The sequence below is a fragment of the Terrapene carolina genome, unplaced genomic scaffold (assembly GCF_002925995.2).
Source record: "Terrapene carolina triunguis isolate 2854851 unplaced genomic scaffold, T_m_triunguis-2.0 Scaffold234, whole genome shotgun sequence".
Lineage (NCBI taxonomy): Eukaryota > Metazoa > Chordata > Testudines > Emydidae > Terrapene > Terrapene triunguis.
The window spans coordinates 16,712,645-16,728,111 of NW_020664585.1; positions in this window are offsets into that span (position 1 = coordinate 16,712,645).

Here is a 15,467-nt window from a genome sequence, read left to right on the forward strand (position 1 = left end):
GGGCAGGGCCGGCTCTAGGCACCAGCAAAACAAGCTGGTGCTTGGGGCAGCACATTTTTAGGGGTGGCATGGCCGGCGCCAGAATGCCGCCCCTAAAAATGTGCCCCGGTCGCCCTAGCTCACCTCCGCTGCTGTTGCCTGGGAGGGAGGGGGAGATCCCGAGCGGCCGCGGCACGCGAAACGGCTGTTTCGCGCGCCGCTGCTCCCCCTCCCTCCCAGGCTTGAGAGCCTGGGGGGAGGAGGCAGGGCTGGGGTTTTGGGGAAGGGGCGGAGTTGAGGCGGGGCCGGGGGTGGGGTAATTAAAAAACGGGGGGGTGGGGAGGCAGCCAAAATTGTTTTTGCTTAGGGCGGCAAAAATCCTAGAGCCGGCCCTGTTCTGGGGCAAACGGCCCCAGAGCGAAGGCTTCCTGCTCCCCGTCAGTCTAACCAGAAGGCAACCGTCAAGGTCTTCCCCAGGCTGCCCTGTGTCTGTCTGAGGTACTTACATGGCCCCCATTAGCACACTGTCTGAGCATCTCACAATCATTAACTCACTTCTCCTCCCAAAATCCCTGTGAGGTGGGCACTGCTACTATCCCTATTTTACAGATGGGGATCTGAGGCACGCAGAGACCAAGTAACTGCCCAAGGTCACACAGGAAAAGTGTGGTAGAGCGGAGACTTGAACCCATGTCTCTCTCAACTAGGGCCTTCATCACTGGACCATCCATCCGTCTGTAGATGGCTGTTTAGAACAGAAGTCTATCAGTTCCATTTCAGAGAAGACCGTGTAAGACTTTGTAATATTGCCAGACCTTCCTGTCCGATCTGTGATGGCCCCTGTGTGCTTTATAAGACATAAGACAGAGATCTCCATGCTAAAGCCATGCTTTATCTTCTCACAGGAGCAGTGCCATCTCCCACTTCCCAGCACAGTACATGATTTGGCTAGAAAGAAAAGGGTTGCTTATTTCTAGAGGAGTTTTTCGATGTGTCTGACTTAGACATCAGTCACTGTAAGTAATTGTTGTGTTACTGACAGAAGAGCCAATCCTTCCCTGGGCTGAGTGGCCATCCTGTTTTTAAAGGGAACTGCACTCTCTGAGGGAAGCAGCGACAGGCTTGATTGGCATTCAGTTGCCATGCAGAAGTTAAACCAGATGAGCTGTGTCAGCCAGTGGAAGGCAAATGCATGGTAGCTGCTCTGAAAGCCTATCTTCCCCTAAATTTGTCACTGACTGCATTGTTATCTGCAAGGGGGCAGAATGTAATCAGAAACACATTTCTGAGTGAAGGACTGACCTTTGCAGAATCACCAGGAATGTCTGAAGTCATACAGCTGTGCAAGCGCCCTGCTCGCTCAGCCAGGCGGAGCTGCGCCCGGCGCTCTGAACGTGCACGTGGTGCCGAGCAGCATTTCTTGCCACCTGAAATCTGTGCCCTGTATTTGGAAATAAAGTTTCTAGTATCAGCGGGAGCTGCTGGGTCCTGAGTTGTTTTGAAAGTCTGGCCGCTTCATAGATTCAGAGAGTTTCATAAGGCCAAAAGGGAGCATTAGATCAACTAGTCTGACCTCCTGTATAGCACAGACCATTACATTTCGCCTAGTTACCCCTGTATCAAGCCCAATAACTTGTGTTTGGCTAGAGCAGATCTTCCAGAAAGGCATCCTGTCTGGATATAAAGACATCAAGAGATGGAAAATCCACTGCTTCCCTTGGTAGTTTGCTCCAGTGATTAATCACCCTCACTGTTAAAAATGTTTGCCCAGTTTCTAATTTGAATTTGTCTGGCTTCAGCTGCCAGCTATTGGTCCTTGTTCTGCCTTTCTCGGCTAGATTAAAGAGCTCTTTAGTACCTTGTATTTTCTCCCCAGAAAGGTTCTGATCCACTGTAATCAAGTCACCTCTCAATCTGCTTTTTGATAAGCTAAAACAGATTGAGAGCTTTAAGTCTCGATTTTTTCCAGCCCTCAAATCATTTTTGTGGCTCTTTTCTGCACCCTCTCCAATTTTTCAGTATCTTTTTAAAGTCTTCACACCAGAACTGGACACAATATTCCAGAATCGGTCTCATCAATGCCGTACACAGAGGTAAAAATCACCTCCCTACTCTTATTCACTGCTCTCCTGTTTAAACAGCCAAGGATCCCATTAGCACTTTTTGTCATGGCATCTCACTGGGAAGTCACACTGAGTTGCTGGTCCACTGTGACCACTAAATCCTTTTCAGAGTCGCTGCTTTCCAGGATACAGTCCCCCATTCTTTAGGGATGGCCTCCATTCCTTGTTCCTAGATGTATAACACTGCATTTAATTGTAGGTGTCCAAGTGGGAAATGAACTCCTTGGGAGATCTGGACCCAATGGTGGGTGATGAGCACTACTGGAAGTCTGGCCCACAGCCCATAGACATCACATGCTGATGGACAAGCAGGTAAGACAGGCTATAATGTCAGTGGCATTAGAGCCAATGGGAGCAATACTGACTTGCAATATGGGGGAAAGTGTTCAGGTGTGGGGAAGAACATTAGCAAGTGAGAAGTCTTTGTAAAAGACCATCAGGGTGGCTAGCTGACAGCCTATTGATGTTGTAGGTCTTGCAAAATATTGTATGAATATTCACATGAGGCAAGATTCTCAAAAGCACTCAGTACCCAGCGTGTACCCAACTCTTTGAAGATCTGACCCTAGAGAGTATGGAGAACCTTTGTAAGCATTGGATGCTCAGTGGTAGAGCTGTGTGAAATTTTTCTGGCGAACCTTTTTTTGGCAAAAAATGCAGATTTGGTGATACCGCAACCTTTTGCAAACTGGAGTCAGTTTCACCGAATTGTTTCAGTCAAAAAAAACCCAAACACAAACCAGAAACGTCTGGAAAATATTGAAATGTATCATTTTGACATTTTTGAAATGAAACCTTTTGATTTTTTTGCTTTGAAACAACTTTTTGTTTCCAAATTTCCTTTCATATTTTTTAAAGAAAGTTTAAAATTGGTCAAAATCTAAACAAAACATTTTTTTGGACCTAAAAGGATTTTTTTTTTTTTTTTTTTTTTTTTTTTTTTATTGAAAATTTCTAAAAATGTTGTTTTCGGTTTGACCTGAAATAAAATCTCCCCCACCCCAGTTTTTCGGAGTTGCCAGAGAACTGAAACGTCTGTTATTCGCACAGCTCTTCTTGGCACATTGCAAGACCACTGGTCAGTCGGAGTAAAAGTCCCCACTGGTGTGATAAGCATGGGAAGGATTGTGCCTGGAGAGGGCAGCTGAGTCTAACAACCATTTAGTGGGGCTGTTCCTTCCTGCTGGACTAACAGAATTAAAAAACAACCCTCCATGCAACACACATCCCTGGTGCAGTTACAGAAGAAAGCTCCCTGCAGCTTCTTCAGACAAACCACCACCAGAAATTAAGTCTCGTCTACATGAAGCAGGTTTTGCCAGCATAACCACGTCAGTCATAAAATCACCGTCCTAACTGACATTGCAAGTCCTGTATCACTTTACGTGCAGATCACCCTTTCTAGTCTCTTCCGATCCAATGATTCTGTTGGCTACATATCAAAGTTAGGTGAAATAAAACCTTTGCACCAAATAAACGAACAAACAAAAAGCCACATAAGTCATTTAATAACTGACTTTTGTTTTCCTATTTTAATTTTCTTCTTTTAAAACCCAATATGATCAATCAGAACTGAAGAAATTCCTGAAACTGAAAAAAAAAAAAAAAAAAAAAAAAAAAAGGATGACTGATAGATTGCAAACAAAATCATCATTTTTCAAGCAAAGCCAGTTTCTATTCCTAATACCCAGCTACAGTGGGAGAGAATAGGTGAGCCTAATGCGTGGCTGATTTTCTGGCTCTTCAAATAAGAATACACCTCCCAGATCTCTTGTGTACATAAATCCTATAGCTGCCAATGCACCTCATGCACAGGATTAGAATCATTTCAAGGCTAGACGCAGGATCCAGAATGCCTTAATGGGAAAGCTACATCTCCAAAAGGTGTTGAGGCAATTTGCAGACAAGTGTCTGCTTGGACAGCTGGGATTTTACTCCAGTGAGGCACAACTTGAATATATATAAGAGCAAGAGCTTTAAGGGCCAGAGTTTCAAAAGACTTCAGCCCCCTTTTAGGCATCTAAAATAAGGGCCAAATTTCCAAAGGGCTCAGCACCAGTCGCACCCATTGAAATACTTACATGGTCGTGTTGAGCTTTTGGGAAACTTTAGCCACTTGTTGTGCCTAAATGCAGCGCTCTCAGGTCTGGCCATTTTTTTGAGAGCATATATTTACTCTTTTTTTTAAATCCCCACCTGCTGGAATGAAGAGATTGCATGAGAATCTCAGCTTTCATTCGAAAAAAGAAAAAAGGACATTTCTAGCACTCTTAGTTGCTGGGAAAAGCTTGAAAACATGAAACGAGTGTATCCTACAGACACAGAAACCAGAAGGCAAATAAAAAGAGGTCCGAATTTATTACTGTTTGAAGCCAATCATGATTTTTTTTGGCCCAAATCATGATTTTTGAACACTCAGGGTTTGCAATACTGTAGATGGGAGCCGAGCTCTTTTGAAAATCTGGCTTTGTTTAAGAGCATAAACCAAATTGTGTAGTAAACTCACAGCATTTGTAGGACTGGCACTTCAGTCAAAGTGCTCTTTCAAAGATAGAAAGTAATATAGTGCTGCAATAAACTGGATTCTTTTCATTCCTTTGCGTTCCCTTCATTTGGCACAAGACCAAATCTTCTCTGTTCCCCACCCAGCCATCAAAGTTATTCTGCTAAATATCCTGTCCTCTTGCAGTTTTGGTGAAAAATAAAATATGCGCAAAAGAGACAGAATTATGCCTGCAAGGGTCTCATAAAATTCCTGTGAACGATAAATCAAAACAAAATAATAATTACCACCAGCCAAAGGAGCACATCTACATTTCAGATTTTTCTCCTGCTTTTTCCTAGCTGATCAAGACTACACCAGGGTGGAAATCCCGGATTCTCCTAAAGATATTGATACGCCGGTAATCTCAAACTCTGAAACTCTTTGGGAAGCCCAAACCCACCGTGTCTACTTGGGGCTTCACCACAGTGCTCCCAAATCTCGCTTGGAGTTAAAAGTGGTGCAATTCTAGAAACAAGATGCCCTTTGTTTTTAAATGGATATACATATCTTGCAAGCTCTTTGGGCCATATTCTGGTTTCATTGCATAAATAATAAGCACTTACAAAGCGTTTTTCTTCTTAGGATCTCAAAGCAGCCGACAAAGCTGTGTGAAGCCCCTATAATCCCCAATGGTGGAGAATCTATGGCATAGACAGGGTAAATGATTTGCCCAAGGTCACACCCAGTGAATTGGTGGCAGAACCAGCGATAGATCCCACGCCTGCACACATCTGCTAACCATTAGGCCGCACCACCTCTCAATAGCTCTTTGATGGATAAAGAAATGTGTCAAAGTGTCATTTGGATTTGGGGCTAGTTGGTCTAGGGGGTTCAACAAAAATATGGGGAGAGGGAATATGGAAAAGCATATGGGAGGATTCAAGTTGGCCCCAATGAACAAGTTATATGAAATGCTAAAGTCAAGTTTAGAGCCCTTCACAATTTCCTCCTGCTTGGCTTTAATTCACATGTTCAGGGCTCTTCTCAACTATTCCTCAGTGATCCATGGAGCACCACTGGCCACAGGAGGATTTCTCTTTCTGCCTGTAAGTGGAAGAAGAGATATGAGAGAAGAAGGGAGGGGAAAGTTGGGATGATATGGGCCATACTCTGCCCTGATTTCCACTGACTTTCACTGTGTTATGAGGAATAAATCAGGTTAGAATAGGCCCCACAGGAAGATGGTCAGGGAAGCAAGAGAGCAGGCCAAATTCTTCTCTGACCTACAGCCACTGCAACTTAATTGAACTCAGTCGGGTGAAACAAGGTGCAAAGCAGAACACAATTTGGCCCCACTCCTTCCTGTGCATCAGCTGGCAGCCCAAGGCCAGCACTGAGGAGCTCTCCTAAAAGAGGTCTGGAAGCCAGTCCTAAGTGTGCTGCCCATGCAGTGCCACAGAAGAGGCCTCAGCACTTTGCAGGCAGAGCGCCTCTGGCAATCTCCATGCAGGCAGTGCTGTTTCACACACCTCTTAATGGGACTGTCTTCAAAAGCTCAGTAGAGCTAAGTATGCAGATGAGCCTGATTCATCCTTGCCCTCTGCCCCCCATGTGCAAGCTACAGCTGGCATAAAGGGACTGTAACGTAAGTGTGGGGCCCTCCAGTGGGTAGCACCGGTGGAGGGGGCCTTCTACCCCCGGTCCAGGGCTGGCCCCACTACCTCAATGTTCTCCCTGCAGAAACGCCAAGCACAGAGAGCATTTCAGGGTGAGATGAGGAGAAGGCATGGCTGGGACTTCACGATTCCTTAGCGGTGTAAGACCCATAGTCCTTGGAACACAACTCAGGGCTGCCTTAGCCAGCACTCAGAAGCCCTGAAGAATCAAAGAGGTGTAAAGCCACCTCCCTTGGTTCCCGAGCTGGGTTCAGAGCTCGTGCAGAGAAGAATTCTTCCCAAAAGGCACTGCATTCAAACAGAATGAAATTAATTTATGGGACTCTACCAAGCCGTGACGTTATCTGATTAAAATATGACCATATAGATCATTGTTGCCACCACTGTTATATCTGTGCAACAAATCTTGTACAAAGGTTGTCAGGTGAGGTGTCTATGAAAAGGTTATGATTTGCTGGTTATGATTTTGCTATCATGTATGCATGTATCATTTTTGTATTTGAAGTTATGAGTATTGGTTCCATACCTGGATTTCAAATGTTTGCTCCTGGGGTACCGCCAACAAAGTAACTAGCTAGCACATCTTGGAGGGACTATTCAAATTGAGTGGCCCCTCAGAAGAACATTTTACTGACAATGAACCATGGGAGATGCTTATTACACTTAATGGAATTTCCTGCTGTGAGTAGGCAAAATGCATGATCATGTGACTTGCCCACCTGACTCCAACCACTATCTTGTTACTGTATTTTCCACAGTAAGAACAATGGGATTCCCTCCACATGGAAACCCCTCCATTTTGCCTTTTTCCTGCCCAAACCTCTGAACTATGGACTATACCAGGGGTAGGCAACCTATGGCACGCGGCCGAAGGCAGCACGCAAGCTGATTTTCAGTGGCACTCACACTGCCCAGGTCCTGGCCACCGGTCCGGAGGGATCCGCATTTTAATTTAATTTTAAATTAAGCTTCTTAAACATTTTAAAAACCTTATTTACTTTACATACAACAATACTTTAGTTATATATTATAGATTTATAGGAAGAGACCTTCTAAAAACGTTAAAATGTATTACTGGCAAGCAAAACCTTAAATTAGAGTGAATAAATGAAGTCTCGGCACACCACTGCCGAAAGGTTGCCGACCCCTGGACTATACTAATGGGAGCATTCTAACTGGACTGAGGTCCTTCCAATGATTTGGAAGCAGCCAGAGACTTGATTCAAGCCAGTAGTTTATTCCATCGCTGCTACAAGCCTGAACCAAGAACTTTGCATTTATTGTATGTATTTGATTCCTTTAACCAATTTTAACTCTCACCTTTCTTTCTTTCTATAAATAAATCTTTAGATTTTTAAATACTAAAGGATTGGCATCAGTGTGATTTTTGGGTAAGATCTGAGTTATATATTGACCTGGGTGCGTGGCTGGTCCTTTGGGATCAGAAGAACCTTATATTTGATGAGACTGGTTGTAAAGAACCACTCATCTCTGAATCCAGTGTTTTTGGTGGTGACATAAGAACTGGAATGCCTAAGGAAACTGCTTTATGACTTCTTGTTAGCCAGTGTGGTGAAACAGAAGTTTACTTTTGTAGCTGGTTCGGTATTCTGATGGAAGAATAACCACCAGTTTTGGGTTGTGTTTGCCCTACTTCTCATCAGTTTGTCCTAAATTTGGCATCCTCAGTTGTGACCCAAGAAGGCACGGTTACACAAGTCTTTTCTTGAAAGGCTAGCATAACTTCTCAGCGCTTTCTGGGGCAGGTAGATCGCTTCTTGGCCTTTTGGCTAAGAGAGGTGAAAACATTATCTACCATCTGATATTCTGACAGGAGCTGTGGCTTTTTGCATTCTCATGAGAGCAATTAGGTTCATTAGTGGGCAATTAATTCCTTTATTTACCTGCCAAGTTCAGTTGATCCTTAGGGTTTGTTTTAAGATAAATCCCCCATAGGAAAAATTCTCATGAACCTGACAATATTAAGTCTGATGAGTAACATGACAGGCACTTAACTGCAACATTTACTGCATGAGAAAAATAATACTCAGAATTGCTATTAGCCCATTGGAAAGGGGTGCTACATTAACCAATTCGTGATGAATCCTGGCTGTTTTTAAATGACAATTTATTAGGAAAGTTTAACCATTTTTTGCTTTTATTTCTTTAGCTGAAGATTCCTAACGTCAAGAAATATAATCTACAGACTCATGCAGTTTGGATAAAGACGACTTCTTAACCTGTGATTTATTGGGCTGAAATTCACCCACATGCACAGGGCCAGCAAAATGACTATACACCATGTAGCCTGGGCAATAGACCCAGATACTCAAAGGTGACTAACTCCCATGAAACCAATGGGATTTAGGCACCTAAATACCTTTGAAGATCTTGGCCTAGCTAGTGACCCATAGGCCTCATGTGAGCTCTCTTCATAGGGCTGAATTTCACCCTCAGTGCAGTCCAAGGTAACTAACATAACACATTTAGCAAATGATAATGAAAGCCACGAAAGTGAGACAAGTACATTCCCTGGCCAGAATCCTAGAGTCTGTAAATTCTTACTCAGACAAAACTCCTTCTGAAGAGAAGTAAGGACTGAGGAGCAGAACAAGCCTTCTCAAAGCGGGCAACCGGGCATGGGAAAAGTGTGGGAAACCACACAAATGGGGTACATTGGTGTAAAAGGAGGGGTTGCGCTAACAAGGCAACATGCTGTTTGACTCCATGGAAGCCTGTTCATTGATTCAGGACTGCCCGATTTTAGAGGGGGCATGGTCGTGTGGGGAGGGAATGGAGGTGGACATGTCAGCATTAGATGGTATGGAGTCCCCATCTGTGATGTGCCGCCTCCTCCTCTGAAGGAGAGTTTTGAGTAAACTCGGGTAAGTTTCCAGGACACTCCTGTCTTGCCTCTTCTTCCTTAGTCTATTCTCTAGCTATCTACACAAAGGACTTCTGAGCCCTCATCCCCTGCCTCTCGCTCTCTGTAGATTGAACCTTGATCCCTGTATAGATGACTCAGAGGAAACTTCATGAATCCAAAACTCTGGAAGTTTCCTGGCCCAACACAGGCCTCTTCTCCAAGATCTGGCCCAGAATAAGGGCTGGATGAGTTGGCCTTAAATATTCAGAGCAAGGGAGATGTGATGGGAGAAGCTTTCCAGGTTGCTTGCCCCTCGAGTTAGAAATAAAGAACTATATGCACTGTAAGGTCATAGATATAAGTAGCAACTAGAGATCTCCCTAACCAGAAAAATTTCCTAAGTTTATTAAGCTTCCTGCTGCAACGCATCCTGGTCCTCTCTGGTAACTATGGAGGACTACAAATTCCACATTTCTCTAAAGGATTAAAACTTAAATTAAAGACTCATGTATATACACACACACACACCCCAATTCACAATAAACTTCAAATTCCTGAAAACTATTTACACTGCTATGTCCCCTTATCAATTGCATGTAAATAATCCTGAGCAGTATTCTAAAGATCAATTCTTTGAGGGGGTCTGTTTAGTCTTCCTGACCCTGTTCACTTCTGTTGAGTTTCCACATGGAGTTCCTTGTGGAGGGGGCTCACTTCCTGACAGAGTGCCTGCAGGTCTGAGATCCTCTTTTGTTGCCTTGGGAAATATTGATCGATTAATCCAATTCCTCCAGAGAAGTCCCTTATGAGTCTCCACGAGGTAGGAGCTGGTAGTTTCTGCAGTTACGAGCAGTTCTAAGTGTCTGGGAGTTTTTGAGTCAAACTTTGTTCCCTGATCTCATTTCAGGGAGTGCTTTTGTTCTGTGCCAAACACTGAAGTTTTGTTGCTGCCAAATTTTTATTTCAGCATCCCATTTTCAAAATTGCCTCAGGTCAGGCCACTTAGGTTTAAGCTGTATGGGTTCCACAGGGAAAGGCGTCCTTAGTCATCTTCCCACCAGAAGTTCTGCTGGAGGTAGTCCAGATGCAAGAGGTGTTGATCAATATGCAAGAGTGCGTTATATGGGTTCACTATTTTTGCTGAAGCCTTTTTAAAGTCTGCATCGCTCTCTTCACCTCCCCGTTGCTCTGGAGGTAATGTGGACTACTAGTAAAAAGGTCAAAATTAAAGTCCTGAACAAATGCGAAGAATGTTTCTGAGGTAAATTGAGGCCCATTATGAGATATAAGAACTCCAGGAACTCCATGTCTTGCAGATATTGCTACTTTAGTTTCTGGATGACCTGTGCCGATGAAGTCTGTGTAAGTATAGCCAAGTCAGTATATCTGGAGAAGTAATTAACTACACTAATGTAAGTGTGTCCTTTCCAGTAAAAGCAAATCTGTGGCTACCCACTGCCAAGGTCTGTCAAGTAGCTTTGTAGAGAGTAATGGTTCTGACGATTGTTTTTTTCCCCCCCTCGTTACATATCTGGCGGTCCACGACATTCTGAATTTGCCTACTCAGACCAGGTCGGCATATGGATTATTGTGCTCGTGCACAACACTCGTTTATACCTTGGTGTTGCTCACGGATTTTGTAGAGCATCTCGCTCTAAAGTACCTTCGGTATAGGAACCGTGTTGTCCTTCAGCCATGTGCAGGTCACGTCAGTCCTGCCTGTTGGAAGCTGACTCAACCTCACCCTCTTTGGCACAGTTGAGTCAGTTTCTGGCAAGTCTCATCCTTTTGTTGTTCATCTCTAATTTGCTGAAGTTGGCTGGCAGGTTCTGCAACTGCTGCCAGAACAAGGTCAATGTAGACTGATATATTTCTCTAAATCCTTTTCTTCTTCTGTTGGTGGGTGCTCAACTGGGGCTTCAGATAGAGTGTAGTTGCTGTGAGTACTTTCTCCAGTATATGTTCAATATTGAAAGAAAACCATAGTCAAAATCTTTGAATCCTAGGTGGAAGGTCATCCAGTCATTTTGAACTCAATCATGCCTCTAAGAGTCTGTTTCTATGTTAAAATTCAAGTCAAAGAGATATGCACTGAGCTGTTCACAGTGACAAGTGCCGGCTAGAGCTTCTTTTTCCACTTAAGCATGCTGCTGCTTGGTTTTTGTGAGGCTTCTTGATATGAATGCTACAGGTCTCTGGTCTCCTTCTGGTTGTTTTTGTGACAGCACTGCTCCTAAACCATGAGGATGATGCATCCACTGCTATTGCTGTTGGATAGTTACCAAATATTGTGCCAAAGCAGGAAGAGATGTCAATAGTTTTTATATTATTAAAGGTATTTTGTTGTGTGCTCCCCAGATCCACATATTGTGACCATTAAGAAGATCTCTTAAGCATTTTGTTGGTTGAACTAAATTAGTTAAGAATTTTGTCATGTCCAGAAATCTTCTTACAGCAGAAACATCTTTGGGTTCAAGTAACAAGCAATACCTTCAGTTTCTCTGAATCCAATTGAATTCCCCGTTTGCTACAAATTTTATCTGCTTCTTTCCAAATTTATATTTCTCATTTGGGGTGAGACTGCCTTGTTATAAGCATCTCAAATCTGCATGTAGTCTCTCATCATGTTCACGTCTATCTCTACCACATACCGACACATAATCTGCATGGCAAAGGATGCCAGGCAAACCTGCCATGATCTGAGAGATTCTCTTTTAAAAGTGTTCTGGTGCTGAAGATATGCTAAATGGGAGACAACTGAAACATTACCTTCCAAACGGGATGATAAATGTAGTCAATAGTATAGATTCTTTACCGAGGGGGACTTGCCAGAAGCCTACTGTAGCATCTAATTTTGAAAAGACTTTGGCTTCTGATAACTGAGCTAATGTTTGGTCAACTGCAGGAAGCATATGTCTTTAGTTGTGTAAAGTCCACACAAATCCGAAATTTAGTTGTGTAAAGTCCACACAAATCCGAAATTTGCCACTGGGTTTTGGTACTACAACCATCCCTCCATACCAGTCAGAGGTTCTTCTATCTGGGAAATAACCTCATAACTTCTCTCTTTAATACTTCTTTGACCTTCCTTAGCAAGGGTATGGGGATGTAAGTGCAAAGAAAGTCTCTGAGGACACCAGTTTTATTTTGTACTCCCCTGACAGCTTTCCTAGCCCTGTGAAGACATGCGGCTACATCTCCTAAACAGTTTACATTTTGCCATTAATGCATGCCAGTTACTCTTCTAGGTGTAGTCCTTGTATTGCTGCCAAGCCCAGTAGGGGAGTTGTCAGTCCTTGGATTACATAGATTATGTGTTGAAGAATTTTCCATCCTTTCTCCAATTTCCCAAGGAACTGGCCACAAACATCCAGTGTAGTGTTACTAGGCCCAGGTGTGATCTTTTTTGGAACTACAGTTACTGCTACCCCAGTTTCAAATTTAAAATTTAAGATATTGACCCTTTAGATTCATACTTGTATACCAAGGTGTTAACTGTTCTATTGAGACTATAATCTCTAGTAGCGTGGACTTGTTGCCATCTGAAAACATCCCCTCTTGGATTGTTTCCATTGCTTTTGGTGACCAGCGTGCTAGTGCAAAATGTCCCATTTTGTGGCATCTCCTACATTCTGCCTCCTTCGCTGGACATTGCTATGTGCGGTGGGTTGGTGTCTTACCTTATTTTCCAAGTTTCCCTTCTTTCAAGGTTCTTTGGTCTCCCACTCTCTAATTGTGCACTGTTCTTATCTTGTAAATAGTGTTGTCTGACTGCTTTCACGTTTGTGTCTTTTCTCTTTACTGTGTCACTATTGTCTGATGCGGTCTCCCCTGTGCTGTCTGCATGCAAGTCACGTTGCTGATTTCTTGCATTCTAACTTCTGCTATAGCTTTGGCTGGTGTGAGATCTGGGTCTAATTGAAGCTGTGAGGATAAACTGGTGTCTCAGTTACCAGCAACCATCTTGTCGCTTATTAGCGCTTCTTTCAACATTCCATATTCCATCAAAAGCCTTTTTCACTTTGAAGTATTCTTTCTTCCTCATTAGTGAAGGGTAGGGCACACAGGATATCAGCAACAGCAGCATCACCCATGGCAAATATCAGGCCATTTACCTAGTATTCTTCTGCTTTCTCTGTTAAACCAGGAATCACGCAAATCTACGGATCCAGCAAGGCCAGCTGCCTGAGTTGCCAAAATCAAATTCCTCTAGCAGAGCCATTTGTGCTATGGGCTCCATTGAGACAGGGATCTTCCTCCTTCCTGCTGCAGCTTTCACAGGTCTCCGCCCTGATTTTCCATTTTTCCCATTCCCTTACCACTCCAGCAGTCGGGGGGGTGGGGAGGAGGTCTCTTTCCACCCTCCCCCCCATTACTCCTTCTTTAGAGAGTGGGATTCCCTCACTGCTGACACCATGTAGTGTGAGGACATAGATGTAAAGAGCCATGCTTTAAGCAGCAAATAGAGAATTCCTCAACCAGGAAGTTCCCACACTTATTAAGCTCCCTGCTGCAACACATCCTGGTCCTCTCTGGTAACTGTGGAGAACCATGAACTTCATAACTACTCCACACTATAGATAAGCAAGTCTCTCTTCCATCCAAAATATCAATGAGTTAAATGCTCTGAAGACCAGAAGGGCTGCAGGAAGACACTTCTACATAAACATGTGTATCTGGCCATGAGCCAACTACATCAGGGACTAGCGCAAACATCATATTAGCCCAGCCAATGACCAAATCCCCAGCATATCCACTCCTGCATCACTGTGCAGCATTATGGAGAGCCACCACAGAGGCCTTCTCTGGGATAGAAGCATTCATTGCCTGGTCCACTTAAGCAGTAGAAATATGTTTTCACCTGCACTTAAGCAGCCACAGACTACCTTGAGGATTTTGTCCAGTGACTGCGTAGATTGCTATTTTATAGAGGCCCTTAAAGTTGCTCTTCCCTATTAAGGGATATGTAAGCAAAGGATCCTGGAAGATCACTCACAATTCAGAGCTACATAGATTCATAGATTCCAAGGCCAGAAGGGACCATTGTGATCATCTAGTGAGACCTCCTGTATCACACAGGCCAGAGAACTGCCCCCAAATAATTCCTTTTGAACTAGGGCAGTTCTTTTAACAACAAAAAATCCAACCTTGATTTAAAATTGCCAGTGATAAAGAATCCACCAGTGACCCCGGTGAATTGTTCCAATGGTTAATTACCCTCACAGTCAGGGTGCTGAAAAAAAAGACCGCCAAGACATTTTGTCAAAAGAGCGGCCACATGAGCCATGCAACGTAGGACAAAATGAAGAGCGCTAAAATATTATAATCTATCCAAACGAATGCACCCTGGGCTGTGGAACAGCCTGTTCCAGGAGTGCCCAGAGGTGGTGGTGCAGGGAATTAGTGCCCAACCCATTCATCGCTGAAGATAATTTGATGTAATGCAGCAGTGTTGGGAGTTTCTCCAAGGCAGAGGCCTGGAATGAGCAGGGTGTGCGGCAGATCAAGACTGAGGAACATTCCTAGATTCACATAGGGTAAGGCCAGAAGGGACCCCATGATCATTTAGTCTGACCTCCTGCTTAGCAGAGGCCAAGGAACCTCACCCAGTAATTCCCCCATCAAGCCCATGCATGGCGGAGCTGAACAGGAGAAACTTGCACGGCACCTGCCCTCACTAAGCCAGCGCTTTTCGTTTTATTTGCATAACTACTAAATTCTTCCACCTTTAAAAACCAAACAAAAACACACACCAAATTCCTGGCACCATGCGACACGATCTTGGAACCGAATTAAACTGTAGTGTGTAGGGTTAAGCTTCCAAACGTTCTCCGCCCTTCCCTGAGAAATGCAAGGTCAGATGCTGCTTAATAATCCCTTCATATTGGTAATTTAGTTAATGTTTGTACAGCACTTTGAACATGCAAAGTGCTGTGGTGTGGAAGTGCTAAGTGCTGTAGTATTTAGCGGCAAATCCTGTCATAATCCCTCATTGTGTAATAATAATAATTAGTCATCGTCATCTCGTTCAGAAAGGACCCCACCTCCCAACCCCCCCGTCAGGCACTATGGGAGCTGCACAAACTCTTTCTAATGCAGCACGTCTTGACAAGAGAGCTTGGCCCAAGCGGCAAAGTTCAGATGAACTGTACCCATGTTCAGGACTGTTCTGGTTCAACCTAGCCCAGGCACAGTGGTTTCTAATCTTTACCAAGGAGTGTAAGCTCTTTGGGCCAGGCACTGTCTGTTTCCTACATGTTTGCAGAGCGCACAGCACAATGGTGCCCTGATCCCCGATTGCAGCAGCTCCTGGAGGCCCCCAACCTAATTAACAACAA